This window comes from Eschrichtius robustus, chromosome 4, assembly GCF_028021215.1.
Source record: "Eschrichtius robustus isolate mEscRob2 chromosome 4, mEscRob2.pri, whole genome shotgun sequence".
Classification (NCBI taxonomy): domain Eukaryota; kingdom Metazoa; phylum Chordata; class Mammalia; order Artiodactyla; family Eschrichtiidae; genus Eschrichtius; species Eschrichtius robustus.
In genome coordinates this window covers 18628160-18639035 of record NC_090827.1, presented here as the reverse complement: position 1 = coordinate 18639035, position 10876 = coordinate 18628160, and positions in this window count along the sequence as shown.

Genomic DNA, 10876 nt, shown 5'->3' with positions numbered 1-10876 from the left:
AGGGGAGATAAGCGATTTGAGGAGAGAAGAGAAAACATGAAGTAGTTGTGTCCAAAATTATGAATTCTAAGCTAATGCAGAAATTAAGTACTATTACTGGGCAGTGTTTAATGCCCATGTGAGGTGTGTAATTATCAATGAAAAGTATAATATATCAGTTTGGTTATTTTCCTCAACGTTTCCTTGTTTATTAGATTCTGATATGGTCAAAGAATGGTTGTAGTGCAGTTAATAGTGCATGTGAGCTAAAAAGATAAGATATTTGAAATTTGTATTTCAGAGGTAGTTCCGTTTACTCTAGGCATGACCATGGGAACAGGTGGCTGAAGAGGAGAAGAGGAAAAGTTAAGAAGTCAAGGAACGAAGAGGAAAGGTATAGGCTAGGTCATCCACATGCACAGTGAAATCACAGAGCATGCTGACAAAAATAGGAGCGGAGTGTGAGCCGGGGCTAGGTGATCTATGAGTGAAGAGGAATGGCCGAGAGATCAGCAGATGGCAGCAACATGATTTAGAGAGGAATACAGACAGATGGCATGAGCTTCAGGAGAGCAGAGGTCTCTGAAGGAGGACAGTGGGGAGAGAGGAGAACACCTACTCTATCTATTGGCTCCGTAGTAGGTGGAGTGTGAGGGGGAAAAGCAGATTTCACTCGAGAGGCCTGTAGGGTAAAGTGTCCTCAACTGGAAAGTCAAAAGATGGAAGGGAAGATTTCCTGAAGATTGAGAATGTAACAGATGGTTTTGTTATCAGTTGCTGCTTACTAAACCACACCAAACTCACTGGCTTAAAATAGCAATTTTATTATCTCTCAGGATACTTCAGATTGACTGTGCTCAGCCGGGTGATTCTTCTTCTTTTTTTTTTTTTTTAGAGTGCATGCATTTAAAAAAATTTTTTTTTAATTAATTAATTAATTAATTTATTTATTTTTGGCTGTGTTGGGTCTTCGTTTCTGTGTGCGGGCTTTCTCCAGTTGCGGCGAGCGGGGGCCACTCTTCATCGCGGTGCGCTGGCCTCTCACTGTCGCGGCCTCTCCCGTTGCGGAGCACAGGCTCCAGACGCGCAGGCTCAGTAGTTGTGGCTCCCGGGCTTAGTTGCTCCACGGCATGTGGGATCTTCCCAGACCAGGGCTCGAACCCGTGTGCCCTGCATTGGCAGGCAGATTCTTAACCACTGCGCCACCAGGGAAGCCCCTGGGTGATTCTTCTGATTCACATGATGTCATATGGGGCTGAAGCTATTGGGAGCTTTGATTGGGCTGGAAAATCCAATTAGCTCATTCACATATCTGGTGTCTTAGTGGAGATGACTGGAAAGCTGGGCTCACTTGGGATACCAGTGCATCTCTCTCTCTCTTATCTCAGGGTTTTTCCTTCTCCACACGACTTCTAACATGGCAGCTTAGGCTTCCCAAAAGCACAAAAGTGGAATCTGCCAGACCTTGAGGCTTAATACCCAGAGCTGGCACATCATCATCACATTCTATTGATTAAAGTGAGTCATGGGACCAGTCCAGATTCAAGGGAGGGGTCTCACAATAATGTCAATACCAGGAATTGTGATTCATTGGTAGCCATCTGTGGTGATTAGCTTACCATAAGAAATTTGTTGATTCAGACTCAAACTTTTTAGAGGGCAGAGAGGAAAGGTTGAGATGGGATTCAGTCAGATTAGGAGATGACAGAGCAGTACGGGAATGGAAGAGCAGGTTATAATGGATGATGAAGGGACTTGTACTTCCAAAGATGACTGAAATAAAGAGGAATTTGAGGCATGATGCGACTCGTTCTACTAAAGCAGTGATCTCCAAATTTCTTTTTGATTATGCACCCCTAAGTAAAAAGTTTTGAACAATTTAATACATTATAATTACATAATTATTAATTATATATATTTAATAATGTTCTGTAATGTGTACTTTGTAGAACTTAAAATAGAAATTAAGAATGATTAGATAAAAAAGATTAAATAATATTTTTCATATTACTTTATTCTATTTATCAATGGTTCAACAGCCTCCTTGCCCTTTCTGGTGAGAGCAATTTGGTTGACAATTCCTCATCAATTAAAAAAATTTTGTTTTAATACCTTGTGATATAGTGGCTCAGTAGTCTGGTTCTAAGTTCAGTTTATTCCCATGTTGGTTTTAATGGCTATTTTAGCTGAAAGAGCTTTCTCACAAAAATAAGTCCAGCGAGATGGAAGAAGTACACCATTAGCTGTGCCTGCTAAATCATGATACTCATTTTTCAAACCCATCCCCAATTATGCAAAGGGTTTTGTTGAAATTCAGCTAGCCAACATATATCATCCCCAATATCAGTCAGTCATTCTTACAAACTAATCAGAAGTTATTGCATTTTTATATTTTTAAGAAATGGGTTCAAAACCCACTGAAACTACTCATTTTTTAAAGTGAGATTAAAGGAGGATCTTTAAGGAAGATTTGTTAAAAACAGTCTTAAAAACTCAATTTCCAAGTTTTTGTGTGCAGATATTAAGAGTTTTACATTTAAATTGTTTTCAACAACAAAATTACATAACAATGGAACATTTCCAAGTATCTATTTTAAAAATGCTCTCTCCTTAGCCCAAATGTCTTTTGAGCAGCAGTTACTTTCTCCTTCATTATGAAAAATGTCACCTTTACCTTGAAGAAACTGATTAAGAGTATTATTTTTTCAAAAATATCTGACCGTCACTTGCGTTCATAGAAAAAGTTAGCAAATTGGGCACACTTGTCAAGCTTACTTGACAAGATAAGTGTTATTCAGCTTTCAGTTGGACAGTCCTTTCTCTAAGAAAACCAGTATACTGGTTACTGTGTGGTAAAAAGATTTTCATGGTCAGCCCTTGCTTATTACAAGGCTCCACTATTATTTTAAAGATCTTACTTTATTAAAAAATTAATCACATTGACAACATTCTGTGTAGCACACAAACCATGGTACAGTATCATACATAGAAAGGAAATCAATGCATAGCATCCTGATGCTATGTATTTGACTTGTGGAGCAAGTGAGGACAGGAGTGTCAGTCAGTACATTGAGTATTAGAAAAGCATAAGTCCCTTCATATTTTTTAGGTACAAAATAAATGTGTCACGTCTAATATTTTACTCGTGCTCCCCATTGCTTTGTTTTGCACCTTCCATTTTGGAAACCATATTCTCTGAGCAGGATGAAGAGGAGGGACATTTGGTTTGGCAGCATGGTCCTAAGCAAAACAGTAAAACAGTGACTTTGGGGTGACTTCTCCTTCTGACAACACTCGGTATAGTAGAGACTTCATGTTAAAACATCCCATTGCAGTGCAATTATTAAGCACCAACTATATGCAGACAATGGTTATAACAATGACTTTTACATTGGAAGACAGGTGATCCAACTTTTGGTCTTCAGGTACGTATTATATACATTTATAAATTCACTCATTCACTTAATATATTTTCCATAACTTTTGGCACATATTTTAGAAGTGAGGTAATATTGATATGAGTTTCAAGGATTTACCAAAGATTACACTTACTGTGGGTGGCGAATATTAAGCTATATGCTTAAGGTATTTTCTATCTAAAATACTTCCTTTAAGAAGCTCTTCAGTTACTAAGATGGAATTTAATCAGGCATAAAATGCTAAAAACAAAAACAAAATACAAAAGTCCCCCCAAAACAAAAAGCACAACAGGACTTGTACTATCAGGGAAAAGCACGAACATTCAGATGCCAGAGTTGGGTAGCAGAGTATGCTGAGTTCAGAAATGACTTGGGGTCGGGGGGCAGGTGGTTTGCAGCAGCAGAGGAATCAGTCAAAGGAAGGAAGTCATTGGAAACACTTGTCTTCTTAGAACAAATAAGCATACTGGGCTAGCTGCTCACAGGCAAATCCTAGAATTTCTTCAAATAGCAACATAGGAAAAGGATATCTTATTGGTTGTTTGGGAATGATTATAAAGTAGACATTGGATGTAGGAGTCTGGAACACAGTGGAGAAGAAGAGGTCATGCTCTGCTTTTCCTCTTAGCTCAGAGCTCCTTCTCCTCTGCTCACCTCAGCGTGAGGTGGGCCCTCTTCTCTTCCCTTCTTTCTCTTCCTTTCTCTCCTTTACACACTATCCCCACTTGACACTGAGTTCCAGATTTGTATATCCAGCTACCTACCATACTTCTTCTTGCTTGTTTTATAAACATTTCAAATTTGATATAGCCAAAAAAGAAATTTCAATCATCCTTTCATCTCCAATCTGATTCTTTCCTAATCTTTACCATCTCATTTTGTTTAAACCAAAAACCTAGAACTCATCATTTACTCTTCCCTTTCACTCTGTGTTCCTTACGACCTGCCTCCACCTCCCCACCCCAATCCATCTGATTCTCCTTCTTTCAAAACATATATTTCACATCTGTCCACTTCTCTGTTACACAACCCTGGTCCAAACCACCATCTTCTCATGCCTAGATTTCTCTAAGGGTCTCTGACTTTTTCTCTTGCCCCTTACAATCTAATTTCTACACAGCAGCTGGAGTCATCATTATATAAAATGTAAATCAGATCCATCACTCCCCTGCTAAAACCCCCCCCCAAACTTCCTACCTCACTTAGAAGAAAGCCCAAACTCCTTACCCTGGCTTACAAGGCCTCATGTAATCTATCCTGCTTGCATCTTTGTCATCATTTTAAACCCTTTTCCCCCTTACACTGCCTTTCTTTCTGTTTCCTAAAAATGCCAAGTTCATTCCTGCCTGAGAGCCATTGAACCAGATATTCCCCCAGCCAGGAATGCTCTCTCCATAACTGCTTCCTTCTTGTCATTCAGGTCACAGCTCAATTACTGTAGAGGAACTCAGTTGCCTCACCTAAATAATGTACGCAGACCGACAAATCTAAAGTAATCAGTTACTCCATCACATCACTCTGTTTTATTTTCTTTATAGCCTTATTGTTATCTGATATTTTCTTGTTTTATTTGTTTGTTTTCTCCCTGTATTAGAATGTAACAATAGTAAGAATAAGGATTTTTATCTTTCTTGTAAACTGGCACTGTTAGAACAATGTCTAGAATGATTTTCTTTTAAACATCAATTGCATGCTCTAATTTAGTGCCCTGGAAGAGACAGCTTTAAAGATAGAATATCACAAGCCTCATTAAAAGTGTCTCACATCTAATGCTGTTTAATGGGAGATGGGCCATATCCAGCAACAGTTGTTTGGTAGCGGGAAGGATGTCTAATGGAACAGCTGTTTTCAAAAGAATCTTAATAGCTTTAGACTTCTGATTCAGGGAGATGAATGAATAGACGCAAGGAGCTCTTCTGAGCATGTGCTACGCTGGTGACAGTGATAGGATTATACAGGAGATAAGACTGTGGAAGAGAGCCAACTCATTTGTCCAGCTGATTGTACTATGAGCGGTTGGGAGAATAGAACACAAGAGATAATATTAAAATAGAAATCACAGGAGAACTACAAGTTACAGATGGATAGAATCCAAATCAATTGCACAAACAGAGATCAGTTACTATAAAACATGATTCAGGCCTTCAAGGAAATTCACAATATAAAAGTGGAAGTGAATATATACATAGTTAAATGGAATCCAAAATTCATCTTGGACTAGCCTCAGGCACACCTTCAAGCCAGGCCACTCAGTTTTAGCCTTTAAATAAATCCAACTGTGAGAGAATTGCTTAGAAATAGCCTTACTAAAGATTTAATGAGAAAACAGAAGGAGTCATATAGCAAAATAGCCTAAAACTCTGCTCTTTCTCTTTCTTATAACTGCCTTATTCCTTCCTCAGAATCTCCTCAGCAGCCTTTCTAATCACTTAGTCCTCTTTTTCCCCTTCCCCTTTCTCTAGCCAGCTTGCATCATATCCTCAGCAAACCAAAATCTAATTGTCAGCCAAACTATGACCACCTATTGTTTCTCAAACGAATTTAGGATGGTCGGCATAGGGGTGTGGGTGGGGAAAATGACTCAACTCTTATGCCACAGATATGTCTGGAAAATGGAAAATAATTCAATATTATTAGAGTTTAAGTTTCACAATGGGGTTTAGTTGGAAATAAATTTGAAAAGGTAGCTCAGGGCATGATTAGCCTTGAATGTCACCCCAAATATTTTTATTTTGGAGGTCAATAGGGAATTCTGAAGATTTTTGAACAGAGATGTTTCATGATCAGATTTGAATTATAATAAGATAAGCCTGGGAACAATATGAGGGATGAATTAGAAAAATAGTTCACCAAAGACAGGAATAATTTGCAACTATTTTAAAGTTATTCAGTGACGAAGTTATAAAATAGAGTAATGGAAATGACATGGAGAAGATGATTTCTAAATACATTTAAAATTCAAGAATCTTCAGAATTTTAACTTTGGTTAGATGTAGAAGGTGGAGAGGGTTCTCTTGTTTCTAGCTTTGGCAACCAGTAGGCGAATGATGCAATTAACTGAGTTAGGGAGTATAGACAATGAACAGCTGCTCTATCTTTGTGTGTATTTTATGATTTGTTTTTGTGGGCAGAGATAATGATTTAGATGTCAAACCAGACAAGTGTGAGTAGGAAAGCAACACACCCACATGAAGATGTACAGCATTTAGAAATGCATGTGTGAGGTTTAAAGGAAAGGTCAAAGTGAGAGGAAATTAGCTGTACAGAATGATGATGAAAGCTATGGAAGCAGATAAATGATGCATGAGCAAGTGTGAAGCTGGGAGAAAATAGTGCTAAGAACATGTACATAAGGAAGTATTACATTTAAGATATTTGTGGGAAAATAGGAACAGATAAACAGATTGACTAGAGTTGTCAGAAGGAGAAGGACTGTTGATAAAAAGAAGACCATTATTTTTGAAAAAGTGAGAACTTAGGATAAAGAATTAGGATATATGATGTACAAGTAGTTGTGGAAATCTGATATAGCATAGGTTTTTTTAAAACATTTTTTTATACCTTTCTTTTAAAAAAATAAATTTATTTATTTTTGGCTGCGTTGGGCCTTCGTTGCTGCACGCAGGCTTTCTCTAGTTGTGGTGAGCGGGGGCTACTCTTTGTTGTGGTGCGCGGGTTTCTCATTGCGGTGGCTTCTCTTGTTGTGGAGCACGAGCTCTAGGCACGCAGGCTTCAATAGTTGTGGCACGCGGGCTCAGTAGTTGTGGTTCACGGGCTCTAGAGTGCAGGCTCAGTAGTTGTGGTGCACAGGCTTAGTTGCTCTGCGCCATGTGGGATCTTCCCGGACCAGGGCTCGAACCCATGTTCCCTGCATTGGCAGGCGGATTCTTAACCACTGCGCCACCAGGGAAGTCCTACCATAGGTTTTAATCGCAAGGTTTAATTATGATAAACTGTTCACAGTTATAAGCCTGATTATAAAGAAGTAGGGGCGGGGGTGATAAAGGGGGATGAGGGAGAAGCTTCAGCCATGATGTTGAAAGATAAAGAATTCCCATTTTTCAGGGCCTTTTTCTACAAGTCTAGGAATCTAAATTAGACCTCTCTGCTTTCTCCATATATTCTTTTTTTTGGCAAAAATTTGTATTATAGTTGATTTACAATATTGTGTAAGTTTCAGGTATACAGCACACATACATATTCTTTTTCAGATTCCTTTCCTCTATTGGTTATTTATACATATATATGTGTGTGTGTGTGTGTGTGTGTGTGTGTGTGTATATATATATATGTATTACATCTTCTTTATCCATTCATCTGTCAATGGACAATATTTAGGTTGGTTCTATATTTTGGTTATTGTAAATAGTGCTACAATGAACACTGGGGTGCATTTTTTAAAATAAATAAATTTATTTATTTATTTATTTATTTACAGCTGTGTTGGGTCTTCGTTGCTGTGCACAGGCTTTCTCTAGTTGTGGCGAGTGGGGGCTACTCTTCTTTGCAGCACACAGGCTTCTCATTGTGGTAGCTTCTCTTGTTGCGAAGCACGGGCTCTAGGGGCACAGGCTTCAGTAGTTGTGGCACGCGGGCTCAGTAGATGTGGCTCGCGGGCTCTAGAGCACAGTCTCAGTAGTTGTGGCGCACGGGCTTAATTGCTACGCGGCACATGGGATCTTCCCAGACCAGGGCTCGAACCCATGTCCCCTACATTGGCAAGCAGATTCTTAACCACTGTGCCACCAGGGAAGTTCCTGTATGTGTATTTTTGAAGTATGGTTTTCTTCAGATATATGCCTAGAAGTGAGATTGCAGGATCATATGGTAGCTCTATTTTTAGTTTTTTAAGGAACATCCATACTGTTCTCCATAGTGGCTGCACCAATTTACATTCCCATCAACAGTGTAGGAGGGTTCCCTTTTCTCTACACCCTCTGCAGCATTTATTATTTGTAAGCTTTTTGATGATGGCCATTCTGACTGGTGTAAGGTGATACCTCATCGTAGTTTTGATTTGCATTTCTCTAATAATGAGTGATGTAGAGCATCTTTTCATGTGCCTGTTGGCCATCTGTATGTCTTCTTTAAAGAAATGTCTATTTAGGTTTTTGCCCATTTTTTGATTGGGTTGTTTTTGGTTTTTTGATATTTCGAGCTATATGAGCTGTTTGTATATTTTAGAAATTAATCCCTTGCTGGTAGCATCATTTGTAAATGTTTTCTCCCATTCTGTATGCTGTCTTTTCATTTTGTTGATGGTTTCCTTTGCTGTTCAAAAGCTTTTAAGCCTAATTGGGTCCATTTGTTTATTTTTGCATTTATTTCTTTTGCTTTAGGAGACAGACCCAAAGAAATATTGCTATGATTTATTTCAAAAAGGCTTCTGCCTATGTTTTCCTTTAGGAGTTTTATGGTTTCCAGTCTTACATCTAGGTCTTTAATCCATTTTGAGTTTATTTTTGTGTATGGTGTCAGGGAGTGTTCTAATTTCATTGTTTTACATGTAGCTGTCCAGTTTTCTCAGCACCACTTATTAAAGAGACTGTCTTTTCTCCATTGTATATCCTTGCCTCCTTTGTCATAGATTAGTTGACCATAGGTGCCTGGGTTTATCTCTGGGCTTTCTATCCTGTTCCATTGATCTATATTTCTGTTTTTGTGCCAGTACCAGATTGTCTTGATTACTGTAGCTTTGTAGTATAATCTGAAGTCAGGGAGTCTGATTCCTCCAGCTCCATTTTTCTTTTTCAAGATTGCTTTGGCTATTCAGGGTCTTTTGTGTTTCCATGCAAATTAAATTTTTTTTTTTCCTAGTTCTGTGAAAAATGCTATTGGTAATTTGATAGGGATTGCATTGAATTTGTAGACTGCCTTGGGTAGTATCATCATTTTGACAATATTGATTCTTCCAATCCAAGGACATGATCTATCTTTCCATCTGTTTGTGTCTTCTTCGATTTCTTTCATCAGCATCTTATAGTTTTTGTAGTACAGAATCTTTTGCCTCCTTAGGTAGGTTTATTCCTAGGTATTTTATTCTTTGATTCAGTGGTAAATGGGATTGTTTTCTTAATTTCCCTTTCTGACCTTTCATTGTTAGTGTATAGAAATGCACAGATTTCTGTGTATTACTTTTGTATCCTGCAACTTTACCAAATTCACTGATGAGCTCTGGTAGTTTTCTAGTAGTTTTTTCTGATAGCATCTTTAGGATTTTCTATGTATAGCATCATGTCATCTGCAAACCATGACAGTTTTACTTCTTTTCCAATTTGGATCCCTTTTCTTTCTTTTTCTTCTCTGATTGCCATGGCTAGGACTTCCAAGACTATGTTGAATAAAACTGGTGGGAGTGGACATCCTTTCTTGTTCCTGATCTTAGCGGAAATGCTTTCAGTTTTTCACCATTGAGTATGATGTTAGCTGTGGGTTTGTCACATATGGCCTTTATTATGATGAGGTATGTTCCCTTTTTTTTTTGAACTGAAAATTAAATTTTATTTATTTAATTATCGAGGGGGAAGTTGACAATAGTAATTTGGTTAAAAAGCTTATATTCTTGATCAGGGTTTAGCAAACTTTTTCTGTAAAGGACCAGATTGTAAATATTTTAAGCTCTTTGTGAGCCATACTATTTCAGTCCCAACTACTCAACTTCGCCATTGTAGAATAAAAGCAGCCATAGACAATACATGAAAAAAATGGGCATGAGTGTGATCCAATAAAATTTTATTTACAAAACTGATGAGGGGCTGGATTTGGTCCATAGGCTAAAGTTTTTTTACCCCAGTTTCTGATCAGTCATGCAAGTGAGATTGATATCTGGTTAGGGTGGGCATGTTTGATCTTGGTGTAAGTATGAACTATAAATCTCCCACAGAGCTAGTCCAGTTTCGTCCAGGTGAAAATCACTTTTATCTTCATATCTTGATCTAGGTGTGGTAAATATCAATCTAGTGATCTTTGAAGATCCAAAAAATGAGGGAGTATTGTGAAACCAGCAAGGGCACTTTTGGTTTTGTTGAGGTAGAGACCTGCATGATTAACTGAATACCCACAGGACCTTTGATGTTCCTTGGAATCTTGACAACTGCATGCAGTTTTTGCACCTCCTTCATTATCTTTTTACTCTCCAATTTAATTGATCAATATATGTTAACAAATAGACCAGTCCCATGATATGTTTTAGTTAGAAGAAAATTACCTGTCTTATTTGTTTGTATTAATCCACAATTTGCTTACATGCCATTATTAATCACTACAATTAAAATGGGCTGAAAACACTCAGGATGAGTTACTATTACTTTTTCGCTATTTAATCAACATTTTCCTGTGTGCTTTATTCAATTAGGCTCTCTCCTTTAGTCATAGTTAAAAATACAATATGTGTTCATTCATTCATTCATTGGAATCTCATTGAGTGCCATGTGTGAAGCACAATGCAATGTGCTGTAAATACAAAGATAATCCTGCTT